The sequence below is a fragment of the Salmo salar genome, chromosome ssa20 (assembly GCF_905237065.1).
Source record: "Salmo salar chromosome ssa20, Ssal_v3.1, whole genome shotgun sequence".
NCBI lineage: Eukaryota > Metazoa > Chordata > Actinopteri > Salmoniformes > Salmonidae > Salmo > Salmo salar.
The window spans coordinates 33,814,284-33,826,304 of NC_059461.1; the positions used below are offsets into that span (position 1 = coordinate 33,814,284).

The following is a 12,021-nucleotide window of genomic DNA, read 5'->3' on the forward strand; positions in this document are numbered from 1 at the left end:
ACAACTATTTCAGCCTTTTGTTTTTCTCAGGAGCACAGTTAGTCTACCAGAGGAATGTGCTTTTTGTGTTTTTTTTTTGTGTGATTTTTACTGTCTTTGTTGTGTGTTTGGAATTGTGTGTGTGTGTGTGTGTGTGTGCGGTGTTGGAAGTGTCTTTCTGCAAAGCATCCTACACTGTGAGAATGTGCTCTTCCTTGCTGAACTTGGCACTGCATGTATATAAAAAAAAATGTATATATTAGGATTCAGAGACAATAATCTGGCTTTGAATAAAGTAAACTGCTCATTCTCAGCCCTTCCTCCTCCTCCCAGTCCCCTCTGCAGTATATTGGGATGGATGGGGTGGAGGTTGGACTTAGAAAAGCCTGGCATGTCAACTATTGTTGTTGCTCTGATAATCTGTTTACGCCTGCCCTGAGGATGGAGGCTACTTGAAAACTGGCAACGGGTTGGAACCAAAAGAAAATCTTTGTATTTTCTTTCTATCCCTGAGTTATTTTCACCCTTGACTCTCTCGTACTATACTGCGTGTGTGTATGTGTGTATTTCCAGTAATCTTACGAGGCCTTGCTGCTCAGTGATACCTGAGAGTGTCACCAATGTGTGACCTCTCTAGGGTGCGTTCCCAAAATGTAGTGTGGATGTGCGGAATGCTGCGTGTCCCTGACCTCTGTTGCCGTTGGAGATGCCTTTCATGCTTTAGGGTGCGCTGGCATCGAGACCCGCTTCTGCCGACCTTTTCAACTTGGCTGGAAGTTCCTCAGTGAGAGAACACCTGCTGCGGGGGTGGTTGTCCCTGTCACACACACACACCTTCCCCAGGCCCTAAATGGATTGCCCAGGGGTCAGTGTTGTTGTTGGAGTCTTTCTGTTGTTTTTGTTGTCGTCTTTGAGCGATGTCTGCCTTTTTAAGGGCAAAGGGTTGAAAGGTTTCTGTAACCCCCTTTAACCTCCACACCCATCCCTTGGCTTCAGGTGGGATGTACCGTGTGAGGATCTGATATCTCAGTCTATTTCTATACCTCCAGGACATAACGTTCAGATCTGCGGTGGTCTGGTCAGGCTACACATGCTGCAGATCAGAGAGTAGACACAGAGCAGAGGCCAGGCAGGGGGAGTAGAGAGTAGAGTACTATGGCACAGATGTTCCTGTGCCCTGAACCCATCTTAAAGCAGCAGCAGTAGGGCAGCTTATGTTCATTGAATCCTATCCCAATGAAGATTACTCCCACAGCCCTCAATTCTTGCCGACGCCTCGGTCGGTCTGACCGTGTCTGAGTTAAATTTAAACTTGCCTTATTTTAAATGATCTGCAGACCAAAAGGGTGGCTCCCTAAACATTTGCTTGGTCAGAATAGCCTGTCGCTAGTACAGGTAGACCGCTCACCCTCGTGAAAAAGGGATCATGGGAGATTTCACCGTGAAGAAAAAGGGTAAAGGAACATTTTACAAAACGCAGATGGTAATCATCTTCCTCTGAGGTCTACAGGTGCAGAATCTGACTGCGTCCCACATTGGGCCCTGGTCAAAAGTAGTGCACTACTGAGGAAATAGGATGCCATTTGGGACACAATCTCAGACTTTTCCTATCATCGGCTGGGTAAGGAGAAACCACCTGAATACAGCCAGAGACTTAGCGTCTGGTGTTAAGTGTGGGCCACTGTCAGTCTGACAGCTTATGGGGGTTTCACATGTATTATTAACTAAGGCTTCCCTCCCTCCTCAGACACTGTTTGATTCCTGAGTGAAATGAAGTCATCTGACTCCCACACTCTTGCAGGGGAAGGCGATGCATACACCAACCAACCATCCCTGTATTTATCTCCATACCTCGTCTCTGTCTGTCTTCTCTGTCTGTCTGCTTAGGCTGCCTTTGTGCCTCTGTGGTGGAAGGCAGTGCTTTGAAGACATGTAGTGTATGAGGAGCGGCATTGTTTGGGACAATTGTACACAAAAATGTCAGTGACCCGAATGGACAGACAGTGAGTGGCTGGTGGAGATCGTAGATGGCGCTGAAAGGCCACTGCCTGGGGATGTTGTTTGGTCATGAGTGCTGTTGTAGTGGGCAGGAGGAAGTAGGGAGGTGAGGAGGGAACAGGGGGAGGCAGGGAGGTTGGGAGGGAGGTGAGGAGGGAACAGGGGGAGGCAGGGAGGTTGGGAGGGAGGTGAGAAGGGAACAGGGGGAGGCAGGGAGGTTGGGAGGGAGGTGAGGAGGGAACAGGGGGAGGCAGGGAGGTTGGGAGGGAGGTGAGGTGAGGAGGGAACAGGGGGAGGCAGGGAGGTTGGGAAGGAGGTGAGGAGGGAACAGGGGGAGGTAGGGAGGGGAGGAGGGAACAGGGGAAGGCTTGTGAGGATGGAACGGGGAGGCTTGGAGGTGCTGGTGACTCCAGTCCAGATGGCTTGAATGAAAATGGATCCAGCGTTGGGCACTCCTCCCATACTACCCATGTTTCCCATTCCGCTCCCACGCGTACTCGTAAAACATGACCCATGTGACATGCCGATGTTTGACATGAAACTTCTCCGCATCCTCTCCAACTCACCTCGCTTACTTTCTCTACTGGGGTTGAGTGGGTGCCAGGCCTGGGTAACCGGAGCTGGAGGTATGGGAATACCCTCCCCTCGCTCTGTGGTATAGGCATATAGAATGAACATCCTGCTGGCCTGGCCATCAGGTATCTGGGGTGTCCTGTGATGTTGCATGGGGGTCAGGGGGACATGCCGCGCGCTCCTCTCACCATACCCAGGGGGCCGCCACAGAGAGGCCACGGCTGCTCTCTCATAACCCATTTGGCAGGCTGACAAGGTGACTGATATAGCCTAGCCAGGCCTGGCCTGCTCTCCCTCTCTCCCCCTCTCCCTCTCTCCCTCGGCCACATACAGAAACATATCGCCTCTCTTTGGTTGCGTCTCAAATGGTACCTTATTCCCAACATAGTGCACTACTTTAGACCGGAGTCCTATTGGCCCTGGTCAAAAGTGGTGCACTATATAGTGAATAGGGTACCATTTGGAATGCAGACTTTTACTGCCTGCCTCTCCCTTCCTGCATCCAACTCCCGCGGCGGCTGCCTAGCTGTCATCATTGGCTGATGGAATTAGAAAGGTGAGCTAGAAAACAGGGCTGGAGATGGATGATCTCATATCTGTCTCTGTGTTAGGGGAATAAACGGTGTCGAGGAGAAAGACGTGGTGCAATAATGAGATGGTTGCTCTGTCTGTGTGTGTGCACAGTATGCATGCATAAATTCATGCAAATCCTTGCTGCATACATTACAATGTGTTTTGTGGGTTACTGCCACCTCCAATGACTTGTCAATGGGTGCTGGTGGTTGATAGTATTGTTCCTTTCTCTCTTTGGCTGTGAAAGAAATCCTTAAAATGAGGCCGCACAGGGACTGAGTCAGCTTACACACACACACACACACACACACACACACACACACACACACACACACACACACACACACACACACACACACACACACACACACACACACACACACACACACACACATTACTGGAGGCGAGTGACGGAGGAGCAGCCATTGTCCCCTGCAGTGCTTATTTACTTAGTGCGTGCCTGCTCTGGGGATAGGGCTTGCCCCGTTTCCGTGGGAATGAGAGTAGTTAGTTCCTCCTCTCCTTGCCTCAACACCATAAACACTTCAGGCAGATAACAGAGTAAACAATCCCAGAGCAGGCAGAGAGAGAGGCCCCATCATAGCCTACCTCTGTCCTGGGAGGTTGACCAGAGCAGGCAGAGAGAGAGGCCCCATCATAGCCTACCTCTGTCCTGGGAGGTTGACCAGAGCAGGCAGAGAGAGAGGCCCCATCATAGCCTACCTCTGTCCTGGGAGGTTGACCAGAGCAGGCAGAGAGAGAGGCCCCATCATAGCCTACCTCTGTCCTGGGAGGTTGACCAGAGCAGGCAGAGAGAGGCCCCATCATAGCCTACCTCTGTCCTGGGAGGTTGACCTGAGGATCCCATCCGCTTTCTATAGGCTAGACTTACTATATTTATTTCTCAACTTTCCTAATATTAAGCACATTGCTTCGCTTTACATCAGGAGTATAGCCAAAATTAACCATGGGAGAAGCGACAGGTGTATGATAATGGCCCATTCTAAATCAAAGTTAGTATATGTGAAGACAAGATTCAATTGAGAATAGCCTGATGAGTAAGAATAGTATCACTTGTTATTGAAGCCCAGTGTGTGCAGTCAAAGGCAAGAAACATTACTTTTTTTGCCACTTTTTCCTGGTCATGGTCGCATGTATCATGTAGCCTAGTCCATAGGCCTAGATGTTTTGATGAGGTTTGTATCACAACTAAAGTGACCAATAACTCCAAACGTAGCCTATTGGCCTAAGACCCCTGGAACACGGTTTGAGAGCACATAGCCTGCATAGCCTAATGAAACCCACTTCCACTAGAAATTTTCATTTGTTCTGCAAAGTCCATAATTTATGTCCAAATACGTCCGTTTTGTTGACCCATCCAGAACACTTTACAATGCCATGTGGCGTGGACGCAAATCCATAGACGAAATGTTCAAAGTTCCATTACCGTTTGTAGAAACACGTCAAACGATGTTTACAATCAATCCTTTAGGGTATTTTTTAACGTAAAATTGCGATAATTTTACAACCGGGCAATAGGTATTCATCCCAGAAGAAAAATAAAAAACAACGAAGTCACGTGCACGCGCGTCATAAGACACCTGTCCTCAGACTGGCCAGTGATTGACTGAGCCATAATTTTCTGCCCGGTAACAGGTGACGGATGAAACCAGTTCCTAAAGATTGTTGACAGCCAATGGAAAATGTTAGGAGGTGCACTGTACTTTTTCAAGGGATTCAAAAGAAAAACTACATTTCTAATTTCCCCCACTTCCTGATTCAATTTTTCTCCGTTTTTTTGCCTGCCATATGAGTTCTGTTATACTCAGACACCATTCAAACAGTTTTAGAAACTTCAGTGTTTTCTATCCAAATACTAATACTAATAATATGCATATTCTATTTTCTGGGCCAGAGTAGTAACCTGTTTAAATTGGGTACGTTTTTCATCTGGCCGGGAAAATACTGCCCCCTAGCCCCAACAGGTTTTAAGCAAATTAATCTGCTTTACTGGCATATTACAATGTTACTGTGGGAAGTGCTTCCTCCATTCGCTATTCGAGTGCAGGTTATGGATGACATTTTTTTTGTGGGCGATTCTAAATAAAATTCCACTCATATATTAGTAGGCTAAATCTAAAGACCTGATTAAATTGTGAATAGTCTGATGGGTGAGAATATTATCAAGTGCTTGTGAAATTGTGAATGAGAGACTGATGAAGTGTGAGCAGCCTGCGCAAGAAACAGAGCAGAGCTCATGCCTTTCATGCTACTTTTTTCAAATCATCATTAGACTCGCATCATGCAGCCGAGGAATGTATTAAACATCAAAACATTTAGCCTAATGTTTGTATCACAACAAAAGTTGCATAAGTAACTCTAAATTGATCCTATACAAGGACCTGTTTCAAATGATCACTTTGTTAACTGCTCAACAAAGAATATTCCCTTGGAAATCGTTTGGGAGAAATTTATTTTCTATTTTATTCAGCTATGTTCAATTGTATTCTTCTTACTATAAAATAATGGCACAAATTATAAGCAAATTTTGTCTGCAAAATGAACTAGTGTAGCCCACAGCTATATGGCATAGCCAGATCAGGGCCTAACAGCATGACTCAGAATATGTTATTCTGTTCTTCTGAAATAGGCTAACATTTTTTCATATCATATTGTTTCTTTAGGCCTGCCTACAATAAATAATGGATGTATTGTGATGGTGTAGGCTATATTAAATTGATTTATTAGACATTTTAAATGTAGATGTTCCAAAGGTCTGCATCAGTGGCTTGTAGGCTATGCGGTGGAAGGCCGAAGATACAAAATGTGTTTGTTAATTAATGGTCAATTACCGTGAGACCAGCAGTTATTTCCATGACAGTTACCAGCTGGCAAAATGTCATGACCACCACAGCTCTATGCAGAGGTAGCTTATTATAGGATTAGCAAGGAATTGAAAGATTGACTTGATGTGTGTTATTTGTCCTGAGGAGCAAATTAGCGTTGCCATTGGCCACAGCGATCGATTCAGAGCTTAAGTAGAAGTTAATTTCTCCCGGTTCTGTTCTTCCCTTTGGATGCACTCTGCATGACTAGCCTACTACTTCCTCCTACTACTTCCTCCTACTACTTCCTCCTACTACTTCCTCTAACACCAGATCTGTTAACAGTATGGCCCTTTCAACAGAACTGGGGCTTTTATGACAGTTATGTATGGGTTCTATAGAACCCTTACCTCTTTACCCCCTCCCCTCCCTCCCTCCTGCAGCTGGGGACCTTTGAGAAGGGCCCTGAGGGGGGAGGTCAAAGTCCTCATATGGCTCCCTTCAACCAGAAACATGAGGACAAATGCTTAACCCCCCCCCCCCCCAGCACCAACCACCACATAGTACCGGTCAAAACATACAACATGGCCTGGTTTAGACCAGATCAGAAGTACAGAATTTTGGATCATCGATACCATGCACTTGTTGCCACTATCTGTGATGATGGCTCCCGAAGGAAGACGGTGAGTAGCGGGGCGGGGATGGACCTTCCATCCATCCTCCATCATCAGGCCATCTGTCTCCTGGCTGCTGTCTTCTGGGATGAACACTTTCCTCTGACAGCTCTTTAGCAGGGCTCTATGAGCCTGGCCTGGCACTCCAGATTAGGACAGATCCATGTAGGTGAGCACAGCGCAGTGCAGCGCAGCATCACATAAGAGAGGGCTCTCTTCTCATTTCTCTCACTGTATAAGTAAGTAGTGTTTGGAATGAGAACAGTAATATAATCTATACCATTTAGCAGACGCTTTTATCCAAAGCGACTTACAGTCATGCGTGCACACATTTTATGTATGGTTGGTCCCAGGAATGGAACCCAATATCCTGGCGTTCAAGCACCATGCTCTACCAACTGAGCTACAAAGAACCACAATAACAATAACAACATTCCTAGCTTGGGCTATTACTCAGTCCCAGTCACTAGCCTGAAAGGGTTTTGTAACGTCCGTCTCTGGCAACAACAGTCAAACTGTCTTGACTGACTCAGTCAATCCTATAGCCTGTTGGTTTGGTAACGTCGGTCTTTGGCCTCCCGTTATGTTGGAAACTGGTTGTTTTTTTGTCGTTGCAGACGGAACAGAGAGGCAGTTGAGACGTGTTGATTGGGTCCAGTGGTTAATTAGAATGCTGTTGGAAACCTCCCTCCCCTTCAGGGCCAGACAATGAAGCCTGTTACTGGTGGCAGAGGTCCAGAGAGAGGGAGAGGGAGGAAGAGAGAAAGAGGTTTGGGGAGAAAGAAAGGAAGTGAGCTAGAGAGAAGGAGGGTGAGTGGGAAGGAGCGATAGAGGGTGAGGCAGAGAGAGTGAGAGGGAGCGAGAGAGGGAGGGAGAGAGGGGGCGAGAGAGGGAGCGTGAGAGAGTGGAGGGGGAGAGAGAAAGAGGGGAGAGAGAGAGGAGAAAGAGAGTAGAGGGGAGAGAGAGGAGAGAGAGAGTAGAGGGGAGAGAGAGAGAGTGTAGGGGGGAGAGAGAGAGGGGAGAGAGAGGGAGCGAGGGAGTGAGAGAGGGAGCGTGAGAGAGAGAGAGAGGGGAGAGAGAGAGAGAGAGGGGGAGAGAGAGGGGGAGAGAGAGAGAGGGGAGGGAGAGAGAGGGAGAGGGAGCAAGAGAGGGGGAGGGAGCGAGGGAGCAAGAGAGCAAGGGGGAGGGAGAGAGAGGAGAGAGAGAGAGAGAGAGAGAGAGAGAGAGAGAGGAGAGAGGGGAGAGAGAGGGAGAGGGGAGAGAGGGAGAGGGGAGAGAGGGGGAGAGGAGAGAGGGGGAGGAGAGAGAGAGAGAGAGAGGAGGGAGCGAGAAAGGGAGTGAGGGAGAGTGGAGGAGAGAGAGAGAGAGAGGAGGGAGGGAGGGAGGGAGCGAGAAAGGGAGAGAGGGAGCGAGGGAGAGTGGCGGAGAGAGAGAGAGAGAGAGGGAGAGTGGAGGAGAGAGATGGGAGAGTGGAGGAGAGAGAGAGAGAGAGAGAGAGAGAGAGAGAGGGAGAGTGGAGGAGAGAGAGAGAGATGGGAGAGTGGAGGAGAGAGGGAGAGAGAGAGAGAGGGGGAGGGAGGGAGGGAGCGAGGGAGGGAGGGGGAGGGAGCGAGAGAGAGAGAGAGGGAGGGAGCGAGAGAGAGAGAGAGAGAGAGGGAGGGAGCGAGAGAGAGAGGGAGGGAGCGAGAGAGAAAGGGGGAGGGGGGAGGGAGGGAGCGAGAGAGAGAGGGGGAGGGGGAGGGAGGGTGCGAGAGAGAGAGAGAGAGAGAGAGAGGGGAGGGGGGAGGGAGGGAGCGAGAGAGAGGGGGGAGGGAGGAGCGAGAGAGAGGGGGGGGAGGGAGGGAGGGAGCGAGAGAGAGAGGGGGAGGGAGGGAGCGAGAGAGAGAGGGGTGGGAGGGATCGAGCAAGAGAGAGGAGGGAGGGAGCGAGAGAGAGATGGGAGGGAGCGAGAGAGAGATGGGAGGGAGCGAGAGAGAGATGGGAGGGAGCGAGAGAGAGAGAGAGAGAGAGAGAGGGGAGGGAGAGAGAGAGAGAGAGGGGAGGGGAGGGAGCTAGCGAGAGAGGGGAGGGAGCGAGCGAGAGAGAGGGAAGGGGAGGAAGCAAGCGAGAGAGAGGGGAGGAAGCGAGCGAGAGAGAGGGGAGGGAGGGAGCGAGCGAGAGAGAGGGGAGGGAGCGAGCGGGAGAGAGGGGAGGGAGCGAGCGGGAGAGAGGGGAGGAAGTGAGTGAGAGAGAGAGAGAGGGGAGGGAGCGAGCGAGAGAGAGAGAGAGAGGGGAGGGAGCAAGCGAGAGAGAGAGGGGGAGGGAGCGAGAGAGGGGGAGGGAGCGAGAGAGAGGGAGAGTAACCTGATGGGCCACATGGTCAGTGTGTCCCCTGGCCCCCTCTTCCCTCCAGCCTCCCAGCCAGCCGCCCCAGCCACCTCTACCTCTGTCTGCACAAACATATGCTAATGATTGGCAAGAGTTTAGCTTCAGTCAGCCAGGAAATACTACCTTAGGGAAAAAAACATACGGATCCCCTGCATAGACGATGGTTCCTATAGTCCTAACAATAGAGGCATCCAGATTCAGGGCCAGCTGTCATATGTCATTAAGTGAGATGGCACAGCATCGTTATTCATCTCCCCATCTTCTCTTGATATTGGCACGGTCCGTTCCCAGATGACCCCGATGGAACAATGGAGCGATGCGCCAGTCGCACATTCCTCATGGGCTCTATTGAGTTCCCTAATGAAGCCAGACTTGCTTGCTTTGCTCCATAATGGCTGCCGTGGATGGTTCATGGTTCAGCTAATGTCGCCACCACCTCCTCAGTTCAGCCCCCAACCCTCCATATTTAACTGGAATCTGTTATGGGCTGTGAAGTGGAGCATGGTGGGTGCCGTTAGTAGTGGTGCTGTCTGGGTGCCAGTCCCAGCCAGGTCTGTCTGCTGAAGTGGAGGGATAGATAGAACAGGTGCCAGGGAGAGATGGAGATGGAGGTGGAGGTGGCCCCAGGTTGGGTTGGTAGAGAGACTGTGGGAGATGTCGGCCCACTCTTTCATGCAGTGTAGTGGCTGGCTGGCTGGTAATATGGCTGTTTGGGGACTCAGCCAGGATTCTGTTATGTGTGTCATTAAGACCTCAGTAAGAGCCAAAGTCTTAATAACCTGTTGAGGACAGACGTTCTGCTAGCGGAACCCCTAGCCAACAGCCAATGGCATCGCACGGCGCGAAATACAAAACCAACTAAAATACCACAATTCAATTTTCTCAAACAATCAACTATTTTACACCATTTTAAAGATAAGACTCTCGTTAATCTAACCACATTGTCCGATTTCAAAAATGCTTTACAGCGAAGCAAAACATTAGATTATGTTAGGAGAGTACATAGACACAAATAATCACACAGCCATTTTCCAAGCAAGCATATATGTCACATAAACCAAAACCACAGCTAAATGCAGCACTAACCTTTGATGATCTTCATCAGATGACACTCCTAGGACATTATGTTATACAATACATGCATGTTTTGTTCAATGAAGTTCATATTTATATCAAAAAACTGCTTTTTACATTAGCATGTGATGTTCAGAACTAGCATACCCACCGAAAACTTCCGGTGACTTTATTAAATTACTCATGATAAACGTTGACAAAATACATAACAATTATTTTAAGAATTATAAATACAGAACTCCTTTATGCAATCGCTATGTCCGATTTTAAAATAGCTTTTCGGCGAAAGCACATTTTGCAATATTCTGAGTACATAGCTCGGCCATCACGGCTAGCTATTTTGACATCCGCCAACTTCGGGGTCACCTAAACTCAGAATTACTATTAGAAAAATTGAATTACCTTTGGTGTTCTTCGTCAGAATGCACTCCCAGGACTTCTACTTCAACAACAAATGTTGTTTTGGTTCCAAATAATCCATAGTTATATCCAAATACCTCCGTTTTGTTCGTGCGTTCAGGTCACTATCCGAAGGGTAATGCGCGAGCGCATTTTGTGACAAAAAATTTCAAAATATTCCATTACCGTACTTAGAAGCATGTCAAACGCTGTTTAAAATCAATTTATGCAATTTTTCTCGTAAAATAGCGATAATATTCCAACCGGGCGACGTTGTATTCATTCAAAGACTGAAAGAAAAAAATGGAGAAGTCTCATGAATGCGCATCTCCAGTCACACTGTCCCCAGGCTGACCACTTACAAACTCTGCTGCTGTACTTTGCCCAGAGACAGCAGACACCCCATTCCACTTTCTGGCGGCTTTAGAGAGCCAATGGAAGCCTTAGAAAGTGTCACGTTACAGCACAGATGCTGTAATGTCGATAGAGATGCAACAGAAGGACAACAAATTGTCAGACAGGGCACTTCCTGTATCGAATCTTCTCAGGTTTTGGCCTGCCATATGAGTTCTGTTATACTCATAGACACCATTCAAACAGTTTTAGAAACTTTAGAGTGTTTTCTATCCAAATCTACTAATTATATGCATATTTTAGTTTCTGGCTAGGAGTAGTAACCAGATTAAATCGGTACGTTTTTTATCCGGCCGTGAAAATACTGCCCCCTATCCCAAAGAAGTTAAAAGCTGCACTTTTTTTCTACCAATGAATCATGGTATTGTTCCGTATTCCCCAAATTAGCTTGATTACTTTAATGTCTCCCAACTGCAATGTTATTGTCTGCACCCGGGCTCAGTCTGTACCCCTTTACCGTGTGGAAGTAAATGTCTATTTGAAGAATGAGGCTCCCATTTTATCTGTGCTGAAACAACATCCCTGTGTTGACAAATCACAGCATATATTGTCGTAGCTGCACCTTTGGCTGCCACCGTCACTACAGTCTGAGCCTGTATTTATTTCACTGGCTGGTGCTGCTCTGGGTTGCCATGGGTTACCAACTGACGTCCAGAGAGGATAGGGAGGCCCTCGGTCCTTTTGACACATTGGCGGGTCAGGGGACGGACAAAAGCTGATTTTCCCTCAAAATGTGGACGTGTAGACGAGTTTGCACGCAATACACCCAGCTAAGGTTCTCAAAGTTAAGCAAACAAAGCCTGTTGACACAGACCTCCTTTAGCTTCTCAGATTCTTTCCATCATACTTCAATACAATTAAGAGACGCATTAATCCAATAAGACTCCCTCTTCATCCCAGCGAGTCTGTCCCCTCTCTGTCCCTGGGCATCTGGTGCCGAGGGGGGATTGTTCCTGTCTGTGAGCTGTGTGGGTGTGTGTGCGCACTCCTCCACCACTGACTGTGGCCTTAAGGGCCTGCAGGGAGTGTTTGGGGTCACCAAGCAGCCAGCTAACATTCTAGAGTTCAGTGTTCTAGAGCTCATTCCTCAGTATGAACTCTAAGCATTCAAAATCCCCCTATCACCTCTCCCTCTGTCCCTTCCT

General features: G+C 48.3%; 1 protein-coding gene across 19 annotated transcripts in view; it reads left to right on the forward strand.

Annotated features, from left to right (window-relative positions):
* The window catches only part of LOC106580487 (armadillo repeat protein deleted in velo-cardio-facial syndrome homolog), a 373,356-nt gene that overhangs the window by 188,842 nt on the left and 172,493 nt on the right, over positions 1-12,021 (forward strand). The window lies entirely within an intron of this gene.